The 16,903-nt window shown below is 44.0% G+C and overlaps 1 protein-coding gene across 5 annotated transcripts in view; it reads right to left on the bottom strand.

Moving 5' to 3' along the window:
- NADK (NAD kinase) overlaps window positions 1-5,943 on the bottom strand; it is a 54,435-nt gene extending 48,492 nt beyond the window's left edge. For 3 of the 5 annotated variants that reach the window (XM_042480270.1, XM_042480272.1, XM_042480271.1), the window contains exon 1: window positions 5,791-5,943. The gene's annotated coding sequence lies outside the window, so the exon portion shown is untranslated. Of the gene's footprint in view, window positions 1-812; window positions 874-1,380; window positions 1,724-5,790 lie in introns of those variants that run through there. The other 2 variants (XM_042480268.1, XM_042480269.1) reach the window with 2 other exon arrangements.
- Window positions 5,944-16,903: the final 10,960 nt, after the last annotated feature.

Genomic DNA, 16,903 nt, shown 5'->3' on the forward strand with positions numbered 1-16,903 from the left:
TTTAAGCACCCAGGACTCAAGGTTCTGTCACCAAACTAGAGTTTGCACCAACCACAGTTTTAGAGAAGGCTATGAAAACTTTTGTCTACAGACAGCTGCATACCCTAAAATGCTAATATTTCAGGGCCTGCATGCTGGCAGCTTTGGGTCAAAGTCAGAACTATTTGAAGGGATGTCATGTTGAGGAGGGAGCAAGCTTGTTTTCTGCTGCTCCAGAGACTAGAACACGGAACAATGGATGCAAGCTCCAGGAAAAGAGATTCCACCTCAACATTCGGAGGAACTTCCTGACAGTAAGGGCTGTTCGACAGTGGAACAAACTCCCTCGGAGTGTAGTGGAATCTCCTTCCTTATAGGTTTTTAAACAGAGGCTGGATGGCCATCTGTCGGGGATGCTTTGATTTGGATTTCCTGCATGGCAGAATGGGGTTGGACTGGATAGCCCTTGTGGTCTCTTCCAACTCTACGATTCTATGATTCTATGAGTGGGCCCAGATTCAAAGGCAGGTGAGTCGATTCCCCCCCCCCCCCCCCCCGCTATGCCCATCTTCCTTCTTTCCCCCTTTGAAATTAGGATCAGGTTGTAGGTTGCCACGCTTGCACAAGAATTGTGCCAATAGCAGTTGGTTGCAATGTCTGAACTGACAAAACACTTCCACCTCTGGAAGTAGCTGTGCCACATAAGTAGTGCAAACAAGCAATTGCAAACCACGGTTTGACCTTCCAAAGGAACAAATGGAAAACCCATGATTCCAGTCCAAAGCTCAAACCTGTGGGCACTTCACTGGCTCCGTATTAAAACCATTACTAACCTCTTTTATTCTCAGTGCAAGCGAGGAAGAAGTCCTTTCTGACACTGTTGTGAAATTATTTCTGTTTGGATAATAAGAACATATGGTACATTGTATTGAACGTTTAATGATTTGTGAACCTAGCAAACTCTTTCTAAAGCTTCCATTTCAGCAAAAAGAAAACATGGCACCTTTAGAGTCTGATATTTAGCAATACAAACTTGAGGTTTTGCCACAAGACTTTTTTTAGCAGCAAATGAGGACAATGGTTAACAAACCACTCTGTATATAACCATCAGAGGTCAGAAAATATTGCGCCACAAAGAAGATGAGTCATAAGAAACAGAAAAACCCTGGGCATATATACACTGATGTGGCTCTTCTCCCTTTCTCTTGAATTATGTAACTTTGAAAAATCCACCCATTATGCCAAAAGTTAAATATAGACAAAGCTCACATTTCTTCCTTATTCAAGCCCACCTCTATTCAAGATTTTGCAACTTCCCTTTTCTATCGCACAGTTCAATATGCTTTCCAATATTCTTTCAGTTGTGCACATTACTCCAGGTCTCATTTTAGGGCTTCATACCTCAACCCTCCAAAGCACTCTTCTTCATCCTTCTCATTTTTCCTATCCAGCTGTCCTCCACTTTGCATTTGTTCTGCTCATACATCCGCTATTCAGGACTCTCTCTTTGCATTCAGCTTCTTTCTCACCATTTCCATATGGCAGAACCTCTGTATCCTTCGCACCTCCGTGATTCTTGCTATGTAATTCCCTACTGCTTTGCTGCTGAATTATGTGGGCTTAGTTCAGGAATGTGGTCAATATGACAGAAGCACAGGTGTCTTTCCTCTCTGTTGAGCAATGATAAATTAGAATTGTGCATATCTAGGTGGACTGCTATCTCAGCAGAACAGAGACAGAGCACTTCTCATTAGGGAAATTATAGACTGCCTGGTAGTTATTAAACCTCTCCCAATTCTTGCTCCACTATGCAGCTCATCTTGCCCTCCTAAACACACCTTCCCCTTCTGTCCATACATTCTTGCCTGTCATAATAATCTGAAGGTACCATGGACAGCCAAATAGACAAGTGGGTCAGGCCTGAAATCTCCCTGGAAGCCAAGACGATCAAGTTGAGGCTACTGGACTTTGGCCCCTTCATAAGAAGAAATGGGTCACTAGAAAAGACAATACTGTAATGCTAAGAAAGGCAGAAGGAGGTAGAAAGAGAGGAAGACTGCATGCAAGATGGTTGGATTCTATTAGGGAGGTCACAGATATTAATTTACAGGACCTAAGCAGAGCAGTGGAGGGAAGGGAGTATTGAAGACTCCCTTCCCTCCATCCATCAGAATCAACTTGAAGATAGTTAACAGCAGCAACAATAATCTATTTTCCTCATCATATCCCATCTTCCTCTGCCTCTCACAGCCCTGTCTTTCCCCTCTGTACCCACCCCATCTCTTGCCCCTTTTTATCATATGTCCCGTTCTCCATGCTTCTTCCCAAACCTCCTCTTTTCTCCCTCAGTCCCAGACTCCTAGAATCCCACATCCCTTCTCTTCTGACCCACCCAATACCCCTTTTCCTCATGTTTTTTCCTCCACCACATAACATCTCCTGCTCAATTCCCTACTTTCCCCCCACACTCCCACCCCAGCATCAAACTATACCTCCTTTCCCCTCTTACCCCATCACTTCATGCTCCATATCCTTCTTTCCTCACTCACCTTGGTCTTCTCCTCTTTCCTTTACATCTCCTAATCTCCAGCCACATACCTCACACTCTTCCTTCATACCTCCAGCCCCTTTCACCTCGTGTTCACATGTCCTCCACATCCAGCCTTTCATGCCTTATGCCAGTGGTTCCAAAACTTTGGTTCGCCAGATGTTTTGGACCTCATCTCCCAGAAGCCCTAGCCAGCTTGGCTAACAGTCAGGAGTTCTATGTAGAGAGATCCTGTAGCACCTTCGAGACTAACGGAAAGAAAGAAGTTGGCAGCATGTGCTTTCGTAGACTTCAGTCTACTTCCTCAGATGCATTTAGTGGCATCTTACCTGGGGGCATCCTACACTCATCTATTCTCTTCACCTACAAGGTAGTTCCCAATGCCTTTGTTCACAAGCGACCACCACTGGACTTGCTGCTTCATTTCCATACACAAAGGATTTTGAATTTGAATTGACATTCTCACATATCAAAGGCATAAATATCTCTTTCTCTGGCTTTGCTCTCCCCCAAATGTATCTGAGGAATCATAGAGCTGGAAGAGGCCACAAGGGCCATCCAGTCCAACCCCTGCCATGCAAGAAATCACAATCAAAGCAACCCCGACAGATGGCCAGCCGACCTAAGTCTACGAAAGCTCATGCTGCCACCTTCTTTCTTTCTGTTAGTCTCAAAGATGCTACAAGATCTCTCTCCATCCTGATTCTACAGTGGTCCCCAAACTGCTCTTTAAGGGATTTTGGACTTTAGCTCCCAGAATCCCAGATTATTGGCCAATATGGCTGAGACTTCCAGGAGCTGAAGTCCGAAATCTCTTAAAGGGCACAGTTTCGGGACCGCTGCTACAGAATTACACAGCTATATCTGGGAAGTCAGGAAGTCAGCTGAAGTCCAAATCATATGGAGAACCAAAGTTTGGAAACCACTGCCTTATACTCTCTAATTCAGGGGTAGGCAACCTTTTTGAGCTGGGGGCCGGGTTGCTGTCCCTCAGACAACTGGGGGGGCCGAAGCCAAAAAATAAATAATTAAATAATTTTTAGAAATTAATTAAATAAATAAACCGGGACAAATGTGGGACAAAATTTTCTAATGGAGGGCACTTTTTTTTTTTAAAAAAATGGAGGACATGCAAAAAAATTTGCTGATTTTTTAAAAAATGTTAATATAAATGCATGTTTCTGAGGCTTCTATAGACAATTGCCCCCCTTGCCTGCCACTTGCCCCCCTTGCCCATCTCCTCCTGATAGGCCAAAGGCCCCACACCCTCACACAAGAGGCCAAAGGCTCCGGCGGCAATCGGCGGCAGAAAAGGGCTGGGGCCGGTCCCAAGGCCTTGCCGGGCCGCATCCGGCCCACGGGCCGCAGGTTGCCTACCCCTGCTCTAATTTCCCACATGAATGCTCTACTCCTCCTCACTTCACAGCCCCTCTTCTTTCGTTGACACCTCACAGCCCCTATTGCCTTCTCCCTCACTCCCAATCCCTGGGCTCCCAGTACCTTTCCTCATTCTTCACACATACACCTTTCCTTCCCAGGGACCCTCCATCTCTCCCAACACACCCCTCACAACCTCTCCTGTCATAGAGAGCCCTTATTTCTCTTCATCTCCAGACTAATTTCATCCTGCTTTCCTCAGCCCCTATAGCCTTATCTCCTTTGCATCCCTTGACTCCCTTCACATCCCCACCGCACACCCTGCAAAGTGGACATACTAAAAAAAATGACTGTACTTCCCCATAAGGAAACCATACTTGGTCATAGGGAAAGACTGGAGGATATTTGGCCATAGGGAAAGACTGGAAGATACTTGCCTATAGGGAAACATAGGCGTATCCTTGTCCACAGGGAAAAATTGGAGGATTCCCTTATGTTTCCCTATGGGCAAGTATTCCCCTATGTTTCAAAGACTTAGAGTTGGAAGAGACTGCAAGGGCCCTGATCCAGTCCAGTCCCATTCTGACATGCAGGAACTCTCAATCAAAGCATCTTTGACAGATGGCCATCCAGCCTCTGTTTAAAGACCTCTAAGGAAGGAGACTGCACTATAATCTCCAAGGAAGGAGTGTGTTCCTCTGTCGAACAGCCCTTACTGTCAGGACGTTCCTCCTAATGTTGAGCTGGAATCCCTTTTCCTTTAGCTTGCATCCATGGCTCCATGACCTAGTTTCTGGAGCAGGAGAAAAGAAGCTTGCTCCTTCCTCAATATGACACCCCTTCAAATACTTAAACAGGGCTATCATATCACCTCCTAACCTTAACCCTATGAGCAAATATTTCTTTATAGACTAGTATTCCCATATGTGGAGTCGAAGGCTTTCATGGTCGGCATCCATAGTTTTTAGTGGGTTTTTCGGTCTATGTGGCCATGTTCTGGAAGAGTTTATTCCTGATGTTTCACCAGCATCTGTGGCTGGCATCTTCAGAGAAGGCTGGCATGGAAGAGAGTGAAGATGCCAAAGCCACAGATGCTGGCAAAACATCAGGAATAAACTCTTCCAGAACATGGCCACATAGACCAAAAAACCCACAGAAAAACTATTCCCCTACGTCTCCCTATGGACCTAACGCTTCCCTAATATTTCCCTATAGGCAAGTATTCCTCTATGTCTTCCAATGGGCAAGTAAATAATAATAATAATAATAATAATAATAATAATAATATCTTCCTGCCCCTCTACGAAATGCAATCAGGGCAGCTTACAAAAAAGCACATCTCCATGTTTCCCTCTGGACTAGTATCTCCCTCTGCCTCCCTATAGGCTACCATTCCCCTATCTATGGGCCAGAATTTCCTAATGTCTCCCTATATGGACCCGCATTCCCTTATGTTTCTCTGTGGGCAAATACTCCCTTATGGACTAGCTTTCCCCTATGTCTCCCTGTGGGCCTGATGTTTCCCTATGGGCAAGCATGCCCCTATGTTTCCCTATGGAAACATGGAAGACCAGAGTTGGAAGAGACCCCTGATCCAGTCCAACCCCATTTCTGCCATGCAGGAACTCTCCCTCAAAGCATCCTCACTGACAGATGGCCATCCAGCCTCTGCTGTTCCCTTAGGGACTAGCTTTCCCTTATGTCTCCCTGTGGACCTGATGTTTCCCTATGGGCAAGCATCCCCCAGTGTCTCCCTATGGCCTTCTCTCTGGGTTCCAGGGACTGGGGCTCCCATCACCCCCTGCGCGCGCCGCCTGTCCCGAGGCATGACGGGAGTTGTAGTCCCAGCCCAGAGGCTCCCAGAGACCCTCCCTCTCCTGGCTCACCTCCTCCAGGTGAGCGAGCCCCGCCGTTCCCGGGGCCGCTGCTCCTGCTTCTCTCCTCCTCAGAGGCCCCCTTCCGCCGCCTTCCTCCTCCTGCTCCGTCCCATGGTCCGCCCTCCGAAGCCCCCGCCCCGCGACGCCTCCATGAGACTCCCCCTCCGCCTCTCGCTCAGGGGAGCCAGGGCTCCATGTGCGCATGCGCCAACCGAGCCCAGCAGCAGCAGCAGCAGCTACCAAGGCCGCAGCCCCGCCCCCTCCTAATGCGCATGCGCCTCGCCTCTCGTGGTGGAACTAGGCGATGCCTATAGACTGCGAGTGTAGAGTGACGCCGGGAAAGGGTCTTCCGGGTCCTGTAGGTCCCTCTCCCTCAGAGAAGAAGAAGGCTTTGGCCTAAATTAGTGGCTTAAATAAACCACTTTGGCAACACTTTCACTGCGCAAATGAACCGGTTTGACACCACTTTCACTTTACAAACCAGTTTGGCACCACTTTCACTGGAGAAATAATCCAGTGTGTGACACCATTTTCACTGCAGAAATAAACCAGTTTGACACCACTTTCACTGAAATAAACCAGTTTGACACCACTTTCACTTTACAAACCAGTTTGACACTACTTTCACTGGAGAAAGGTTCACATACCACTTCCTTCCTCGTCGTTTTGTTTTGCTAGAAGTTTGGTTCTTCTTTCTTTAGCAGCATTGCCAACTTGAGGAGGAACGCACACTTCCAGCGTTGCGTTGCAACTTGCGTCTGTCTGTGTACAAAACAACACAAGTTTAAAGTTTGGGCTGGAAAATAATAGGATTCCTCTCTGATTCTATTGGAGCTATGTTATTGTTGTTGTTAATAATCACAATTCATAGACCCATCAATACAAACAATAACAAACAAAACATGTACAATATCAGCCCGTCTGTTTCGGCCTGTTTTTAACTCCTTGCCTGATGAAGAAGCTGGTGGAACAATACAATAATTATATAGTAGAAGGCAGCTTGAGAAGAGACTTGGCTTAAGGAGACTTATCCGTGTGAAAGGGATCTAGGAGTCCACGTAGACCACAAGTTGAACATGAGTCAACAGTGTGATGCAGCAGCTAACAAGGCCAATGCGATTCTAGGCTTCATCAGTAGAAGTATAGTGTCTAGATCAAGGGAAGTAATAGTGCCACTCTATTCTACTCTGGTCAGGCCTCACCTGGAATACTGTGTCCAGTTCTGGGAAAAACAATTCAAAAAGGACATTGAGAAACTGGAGCCATGTGTCCAAAGGCAGGCGACTGAAATGGTGAAGGGTCTGGAAACCATGAAGCCCTATGAGGAAGGACTTAGGGAGCTGGGGATGTTTAGCCTGGAGAAGAGAAGGTTAAGAGGTGATATGAAAGCCTTGTTTAAATATTTGAAGGGATGTGATATTGAGGAGGGAGCAAGCTTGTTTTCTGATGCTCCAGAGACTAGGAGCAATGGATGCAAACTACAGGGAAAGAGATTCCAGCTCAACATTAGGAGGAACTTCCTGAGAGTAAGGGCTGTTCGACAGTGGAACACACTCCCTCAATGGAGATTGTGGTGGAGTCTCCCTCCTTGGAGTCTTCCTTCCATCTAGCAGAGGCTAGATGGCCATCTGCTGGGGATGCTTTGATTTGGATTTCCTGCATGGCAGAATGGGGTTGGACTGGATGGCCTTTCTTGGGGTCTCTTCCGACTCTACGATTCTATGATTCTATACCCTCCAACTGTCCCGATTTGGCAGGGACAGTTTTGATTATACTCTCTCATCCCCTTTTCCAGCAGTTTTTTAAAAGTTCCTTTCTCCCCCGACTTCCCTCTTTGCACTTAGCTTACTCCCATTCTTATTTCCATAACTGCAAACCAGAGTTCAAAGTGCAAAAGTCGTTTGCGCTCCGTTAATTCAGCAAGAACAGGGTGCGAAAATACTACAGACATCACTGCACTGCAGCCAATTTCTGTCTGCCGTTGATTGATTTTTAAGACCAGGACAGATTCCAAGCAGATGCATTTATATTATCCATGCAGAGGCCAGCAGATGTGTCGATTGACGCTTATCCTGAATGATGGCAATTGGACACAACAGGTAAGCAGGCCGCGATGGCCTATTTTTTAGGCAGCTCAGGGGGTCTTGCAATCGCCTTTAAAGCAAGCAACCTTGGCAATGAACTCTTCAAGGGTTATGTTTCCAGGCTATCAGTCGCCCAGGACTGTCTCTGAAGGGAATCATTCACATCTGAGCATTCTCATAAGCAGAAGCAACACAACATGCCTTGTCTGTTCAGAGTGTTTTATTGTCTCTGCAGTGTAGTGTAGTGTAGTGTGGTGCCTGGCCATTCCCTCTGCCCCAGAACCATCATTTGGACATGATACTTTTAGCACTTTGGTTCTGATCCTCCAGCAAACATGGCCATTTGGGAATTACTGTATACAGTTGTCCCTCTGTTTGCGCGGGCTTCAAATCCGTGTCCCTTGCTTACTTGCGAGGGGCAAATGGAGGGACTTAAAATGGGGTGCACTGCCATTCAAGCCAATAGAGCTTGAATATGCCCTCAACTTATCTATGAGGTGGACTTATAGTTGAGTATATATGGTATACTCCAAGAAAGGGACTTTCCCAAGCTTTTGGGGTAGCTGTGTTGGCATTATAGCAAATCCAATAACATCCAAACGTTATCTTTCCAAACCAAAATGCACAATTACATGTTGCAAGCTTTCAAAGAGCTGCAGATAGCCCTCCTTGCCATCTGAATTATGATCAGAAGCAGAAAAGGCAGGCCTATGACTAACATCTTCCGCTTTTGTTCTCCTGTTTGCATTGCAGGATGAAGAAGAAGCTGGTGTGACTTCGAAAGCTTGCAACGTTTAATTGTTCGTTTTGGATGATCCGGTAAACTCAGTATCAATGTTTGCATGCTACTGTATTGGATTTCCCAAGCTTTGTTCAAGGTATGTTTCAGAATCCTGATACAGCATGAAAGCACATGATGTGACACTTGTGAGCTTTTCCAGACAGACCCATCTCAAAATGGTCCAAAACGCACTGCATAAATAATCCAGTTTGAGACCGCTTTCGCTGCCCTGGCTCAGTGCTAGGGAATCCTGGGAATTATAGTTTATTGTGTGGCACCAGAGGCTCTCTGACAGAGAAAGCTCAGTGTCTCAGAAAACTATCATTCCAAGGATTCCCTGGCATTGAGTCAAAGCGGCCTCAAACTGGGTTATATCTGCAGTGTGTTTTGGACCTATGCTTGCCATCTAGAATACTAAAAGTCCTGATACAGTATTTATGGCGTGCATATCTGGAGCAACCCTTGCTGGGTTATTTCTGCAGTGTGTTTTGGACCTATGCTTGCCATCTAGAATGCTAAAACTAAAAGGCCAGGTCCAGAATATTTATGATGATGTGCAATATCTATAGCAGCCCTTGCTTGAAATTGATGCGGCACTTCTGTGCCAGAGACGTTCGATAAGAGGTCTGGCAAGGAACTTCCCAGCCATGTCAAGTAGGGATTTAATTCTGAAGGGCACATGCTTAAGAGCCATTTAAGCTGAGATTTGGCGGCTGGGCAAAGGCAGTGTAAAGCCGTAGCAAGGAGGGGAAGGTCAGGGTAGCTAATAGAAGTGACCAATCCTCCTTCCTAATGCTAAAAGACACCTAACTAGGATGGCTGGCAAATAGGTTCAGGATGCGACTGCTGTAATGATCTCAGTATCATGGTCAGGGCATTAGCAGATGGCGCGAAAGCTGTGGATGTCATTTGTATGGATTTCAGCAAAGCATCTGATCCGGTCCCCCAATACATTTTGATCCACAAACCGATTCAATGTGGAAACATGGGTAAACTAAGGTCTCTTTATATACTAAATGTCACAACGTACCCAGTATCAAATGCTGCCCAATGCTAAACCCCAGTGCATGACGGCCCTAAATCTAAACACCATTGGATGCTGTTAAAAGGTATTGATATCCATCATAATGACAGATAACAGGTACAGGCAACAACTATTTGTTAGCGCATTAAAATGCTATTGATGTTTAGTAAATAAGCCAGAAGCTTTGGAATCTAAATCCAGCTCAGTTCCAAGAAGGTCCATTCCTGGAAATGAAGGTAGGCACATTTAGAAACATGAAACAAAGCCTGGGGATAATAGTGTTCTAAGGGATCTAAGTGTGTTTTCATTATATTTTTGCTAAGCAGTGCTATTTTAACCTGCCGTCCGGCAAATACTGACAACCGAGAGGCTGCAAATGTCTTGACCATCCGTTGGCTGCATTGTCTCTGTCCTTCCTCCTCCAACATTGATATTCATTTTAGTTGCACCTATTTAAATACCTGTCAGCCTCAGATGTTGGAGATCCCTGGTGTTTTTTGCAATCCTGCTCAGGCTTGGAGGACCACCACTACCATTAAAAATCACTACAAAAAATAAGCTGTTTTGGAAGCTCTTACCTTTGCTGCCTCCAGGTTTCTAAAGCAAGGCAAGCGGCCGCTCTGTGTCCGCTCTGCAATCCGTCTTCTTATATACAGTAGTATCAACGGCAAAGGATTAGGTGCTTCGACTAAGTCCTGCCTGTGCATTGAGTGAGAATGCTCCTGAATACAATTGCAAACTGGTCTTCATCTTACTAACATCTCTAATTCTTCTCCTGTTTGATATATAACACCTTGCCTGATGAAGAAGCTAGTAGAGCTTCGAAAGCTTGCAACAAGCATATTGTGTATTTTGGTTGGCCGATAAAGGTATCACTCTTTGGTGGGTTCTTCTTTTCACGTTGTTCTCTGCAAGATCGGTTAATTTCCATGTGTTTTCCCCCCAGCTTTGTTAGCAAAAGCAGTCCCAATTTCAGAAGAACCCATTGCTTAGACCCAAGTTGGTAGACAATGAGAATTGCAGTCTTATCGCATCTGGAGAAGTGGACCCCAATTTCTATGTGAGACTTTTTTTTTTTACAATGTAAGATAAATTAATTCTTTTTTTCTAATCTTTCATTCCGACAGTTAAGAATATTTATGGGATTTAAAAAAAACAACGACTTCTTATTATTACGGCATTTTGGAACATTGTATTTGCAATTTTAATGGTATATTTTAAAGCAGATTGTTCCCGATCCTGAGAGTGTTTGAGGAACAGCAGAGTAGAAAGCAAATAGACAATGAACAAGATGTATTTTATTGCTTTTTCATGAAAGGTGTAATTCAGTGGTTGTTTTAATTTGTCGTCTGCCTTATTTTATTGAACGTTAACATGTACTAATACTACTCTGTCTTTAAACAGAGGCTGGATGGCCACCTGTCAATGGGGATGCTTTGATGGGGAGTTCCTGCATGGCAGAACGGGGTTGGACTGGATCAGGGCCCTTGGTGTCTCTTCCAACTCTACGATTCTATGTATGTACTGCCAACTTGCAGGATCGTAGCACTAATTTCTGGGTGTTTTCCCCCCCGATGTTAGAACCATGTCAACAAAAAGAGTGGATTTATCAAGCGCTGAATTTGTGCCATCATGAAGTTCCTGTCCTTGCAGAAGCAAGCTCCAAAGGAGATCCACGAGTGTGTGATGCAAACATTGAGTGACAAGTGCCCATCATCATATTCAATGGTGAAGAAATGGCGTGTCAACTTTCAACTTGGAAATTTTAAGACCAAAGATGCAGCAAAGCCTGGGAGACCTTCAACAATGTCAACCCCTGTTGATCCGATCCGGTTCATGGTCTGATTTTGACAGGTCAGCAAATGCCAGCTAAAACAACTGCTGAGACATTAGAGATATCCTGGGAGCGCATTGGGGTTGTAATTTGTGAGTAGTTGGCTATGCAAAAGGTGCCAGACAAGCGGGCACCGAAATGTTTGAATGCTGACTAGAAGCGAAATGGAGCGGATACCTCCGAGTTGATTTTGCGGCATTTTGAGATATCTAGTGATCATTTTGGGAACGACTCGTCACCATTGATGAAACATGGTTACATTGCAATGATCCAAAGAGGACTTGGCTTCTCCACGGCTGGAGCAATTCAAGACTCAAAGATCAGCAGGAAAGGTCATGGCCACCGTATTTTGGAGAAGGAAGGTACTTTGATGACTATCTCCAGAAAGGCCAAACAGTTAAGGCAGAACATGACTCTAACTCGCTCCGCCGATTAAAGGAAGCGTTGAATGAAAAACAATGAAGGAAGCTGGGGAAAGGTGTTGTCTCTTTGAGAGCGGCAAAATGGTGGATGTTTTGGAGCATATGAGGTTTGAGTGCGTGGCCAATTTGCGCCAGTTTGAAAGGAAGGAAATTTTCAAGTGATTCAGGGGTGATAGCAGCATTTCAGTGAGCAAACATCAGAATTTGGGGGGGAAGGTTTAAAGAAAATTGAAAAACGATGTGCCTGGCGCATGTAAGTTTCATGGCTCTTCCCTTCTTGGGCAGGCCAAAAACTTTTCACCACCCCTTCATAAGGAATGCTGAGATTTCTAGTTTGGTGTACAACACTCTTAAAAATATATATATTTATTTTTTAATTTAAATTTAATTTAATTTTAATATATATTTATTTTTAGTTTTAGTTCATGAAAGTGTTTCGGAATTTGAACATTAAAAATAATTAAATAATGATTAAAATAATCATAATTCTAAGCCGCTTTGAGAGCCTTTAGGGCTGAAGGGTGGGGTATAAATACCGTAAATAAAAATAAACAAATAACACGTGTCCCTTTAAATACGGTACAAATAAATAGCCTCACACCAAATTATAATACTTTTAAATGGAGAATAGCCTCCCTCTCTAGGGCCTTTAAGTATGGATTTGGTACAAATCAAAAGGGAGTTTCCATCTTTCAAAGTCGTCGCAAATCCAATTTGATAAGAAAGGTTTCCATCTTCATTGCGCTCTGGGTGCAATGCATAATTTGTGGCAAAGAAAGGTTCTTGGCTTAGGTTACAGGATCATAAACACACTTTAAACACAATCCTTGCCAATGCCCTGCTCAACCTCTGAGTTTCCCTACCCACAGTTTCCCCAGAGCAGATGCCCCCAGAAAATGATATGGCAACTGGCACAGGTGTCCACAGCATGTTCACCAACCACAGCCAATGGGTTGATCCCAGACTTGGCCATGTCTCCAACTCCTTAGAATCAGTGGAACATGCTAGTCATGGTTAATCCAAGCCCTAGTGACTTCAGTCTGTCTACTCAAACCACAACTACATTAGGATCCAACTCAAGATGGGGAATAGCTTTTCTTCTTCACATCACTAAGATCACACATTGTTCATTCAATGTTCCTTCGTAGTCTTTCAACAAACTGACAACAGTGAGCCCTCCATCTCCAGGGATTTTTTAAACCATGGGTTCAAGCACCTATAGTTTGAAAATATACAAATTCCAGTAAGCAAACCATTTTATATCAGGGACACCATTTTACTACGCCATTGTATTTAATGGGACGTGAGCGTCCATGGATTTTGGTATCCATGGAAGGGTCCAGAAACCAAACCCCAGTGGATAACAAGGGCCCACTGTAACATACACTCACTCTGCTGAATTCCAGTCTTAACCCATGCTTAGCCCTTTAGAGAAAAAGGGTTCAAGCAAAGCACATGCTCTTAAGCATGCTTCATTGTTTGCAGTGATATCCAGACAAGAGAGTCCTTGAATCTTGTTGAGAGAGAGAGGTACTAGACAGCTCACATAACTTATTTATGTGGTTTCATGCTATGAAGTGTCCACGATGATGATTAATGCCAACGTTTCTCTTGGCTTTGCTTTCATCCTGCAGATGCTGCAGCGATTTCATACAGATCTTGTGGCCATTTTGACCCATCGAGTCAAAATACTGGATGGTCTCCCTCCTCATATCTAGAACCACGAATGCCCAATGTACCCTTTCATGAATTGGCACCAAAGATCATATCTTGTTGGAAGAAGTCCACTTCTTTGGTCCGTCTTCTTACCGCATTATAGCCTGCAGTATTTAACTTAAGACCATTTCTGTTCTTCTTTTTCAACTAGACAGTGTCTTCTGCCACAATATTCCCAGGCTTAACTTAAGTGAGACCATCTCTGATAAATCACTGGCCAAGGGCTGCATTATACACTCTTTTTTCTGGACCACTATCTTGTCAGGTTCTGAAGATCTTTCTGGCGTTGCTAAGCTGCTTACATTTCTGCTAGAGCACAAGGGTGCAAGCGAAGCACATGCGCTCAAGCATGCTTCATTGTTTGCAACGATATCTGGACAAGAGAGTCCTTTGAATCTTGAGAGAGAGAGGTACTAGACAGCTCACATAACTTATGTATGTGGTTTCATACTATAAAATGTCAACGATGAAGCATTAAGGTCAACGTTTCTCTTGGCTTTGCTTTCATCCTGCAGATGCTCCAGCAATTTCATACAGATCTTGTGGCCATTTTGACCCATCGAGTCAAAATACTGGATGGTCTCCCTCCTCATATCTATGAATGCCCAATGTACCCTTTCATGAATTGGCACCAAAGATCATATCTTGTTGGAAGAAGTCCACTTCTTTGGTCCGTCTTCTTACTGCATTATAGCCCGCAGTATTTAACTTCGGGTAGAAGAAAGTAAAGTACTGAAAGCATAAAGAGCTGGATATCCTTGCCTTTTATTTCTTTCCACTAAAAGACTCATATAGAAATTAATAACATTGTGGAGCCACTGTTGGTTTCTTAGAGACTGAAGGTCTCCTTGCGTAATATTCAGCTTGAAGGTGCTTGCCAAAATGTCATCTTCTTGGCCGTAATTTAGTATATTTGTTATCTTTCATTCCATATCAGGAAAGTACTCTATAGTCATTTTCCAGCTTAGACTGAATCATTTTATTAGCTTACTCTTGTCCTTATTTCGATCGGTCCTTCTTTCTTGCCTTTCTAATGATCAGTATATCTTCTCTATGTTCTCTTATACTCTTTCCTAAACCCTTCTTGTCCCAGGTTTAATTATTTCAGGTGTACAATTCCTCCGTCAATCTGTTGTGGTCTTGCGCAAATAGAAGAAATATTGCTCATAGGATACCCTCTAGTGGATGAAAATTTTCCATTGGCATTCGTCATCTTTCCATTTGCTTTACTTTTTTTCCTTAGGAAGAAAACCTCCGCAGAAAGAAATCGCAGAGGTGCTTCCAGATGTCTTTTATCCTGCAATTGCAGGGTTTCCAGACATTGCCTTCTCTTTGTTATCGTTCCCCATTTTCCCATTTTGCGGCTTCTGTCTTTTTGTTCTTGCAAGAAGGAATCCTGTTAAGAATTGGTAGTGCTAGGCACTCTCTAGAACAAGGATGGGAATCATGAAGGCCTCAGCTTTTCAAAACCAAGTACCTTGAACTGGCTATTTGGAAGGCTATTTTTCAAAGGGTTTTAACCTATCCACATTCACCCAAGTCAATCGACTCAGGTCTGCCTCACTGTCCTCCAAGGAAGGCTTTCTCTTAGCCCTGATGCCATCACAGACACATCTGGTGAGAACACAGGAGAGAGCCTTTTTGGTGGCTGCTCCTAGGCCAGTGACGGCAAACCTATGGCACACATGTCAGAGGTGGCACTCAGAGCCCTCTCCGTGGGCACATGTGCCATCGTCCCAGCACAGAGTTTGCCAGAGTTTGTTACTAGAAAGCCAGAGGGACATGGCACTTTGCAATAAATAAGTGGGTTTTGGGCTGTAGTTTGGGCACTCGGTTCCTAAAAGGTTCACCATCACTGTCCTTGGCTACAGATCTCCCTTCTAAGACCGGCTGGATTAGCCTCTTTTCTGCTTTCCAGTGGCAGACAAAGGTCTTTGAATTTACCCACACATTTGACTGTTAACTGGCCATTGCACAAAGTCTTTTACTTGTGGTGTGCTATATTTTTTTTTCATGTTTTAAATTTTAAAGCGTTTTAATGTGTTTGGATAATTGTTTGAACTGTACTTTGTATCAACATACTGTGAACACCCTTGAGTTCTATACCGAGAGAAAACTGGGATACAAATAAAGCAAAAATCAATACATATCTGTACTGCTGCTGAGACAGGTCTGACCTATGCGCACCTCTGGTTTTTTTCCTATCCAAATACTATGTATCCCTGTTGTAATTCCTTTGGTTAGCTTAAGCACAACTTGTTTCGAGCCCATGCCCTCTGGGGTATCATTTGGTGCAGGTAATAATCCTGGATAACTTGCTGTGTAAAAGCTCCAGATCATGATCATGGCAGTTAGAAGAGTAGTTGTCGTCAGACATATATGCAGGAGCATTTATCATGCAGTTGTTATCCAGAACATAGAGTACAGTGGTCCCTCCACATTTGCTGGGTTTAGTGGTAAAGGACCGATGTGAATGCGGATACCGCTCTAGGAATCTCCAGGTCCTCCAGTGTTAACTCTATGGTCAACATCTGCCAGAAGTTCATTGTAGAATCATGCCAGAAGACCTACAAAAGCGTAGAGAAGTATTTTCTCTAGGAACGTTTAGGATCCTCGGGGCAACTGTCTGGCAGAGTTGTTTTTTTCCTAATACTGAGGTGGCATCTCTTTTCTTGTCATTTGAATTCATGGTTTTTGTTCTTGACTCAAGCAACAGAAAACAAGCTTGCTCCCGCATATGCATTCCTTAAAAATGGCTCTCGTATCACCACTCAGTCTTCTCTTTTCCATCTTCAGCATACATTACTCAACAAATAATGAAGCCTATTGCAGAGAGATCTTGCAGCAGCTTTGAGACTAACTGAAGGAAAGAAACTGGCAGCATGAGCTTTCGTAGACTTAAGTCTAGTTCCCCAACTGCATCTGAGGAAGTAGACTTTAGTTTAGTCTTTCAGTTACTCTCTAAGGTGCTACAAGATCTCTCTACAACTGATTCTACAGACTAACATGGCTATATCTTTGAATTCCAACATAATGACGATGTAACACATAATAGGCAGAAGACATTATTCAGGCTGATAGCAAACAACCCAATCTCTGAGTTGGAAAAAACCACACATGGTCCAAGTCAACTCATGTCAAACTGCTTTATTACATCTTAAATAACAGTACATTTTAATATAATCTATCTTGCATCCAGCTTTCTTGAAGTACACCAACTTTAAAATTAAATACAAAAGGTGAAGGATACAAGGGTGTGGA

Source organism: Sceloporus undulatus, chromosome 7, assembly GCF_019175285.1.
Source record: "Sceloporus undulatus isolate JIND9_A2432 ecotype Alabama chromosome 7, SceUnd_v1.1, whole genome shotgun sequence".
Classification (NCBI taxonomy): Eukaryota; Metazoa; Chordata; class Lepidosauria; order Squamata; family Phrynosomatidae; genus Sceloporus; species Sceloporus undulatus.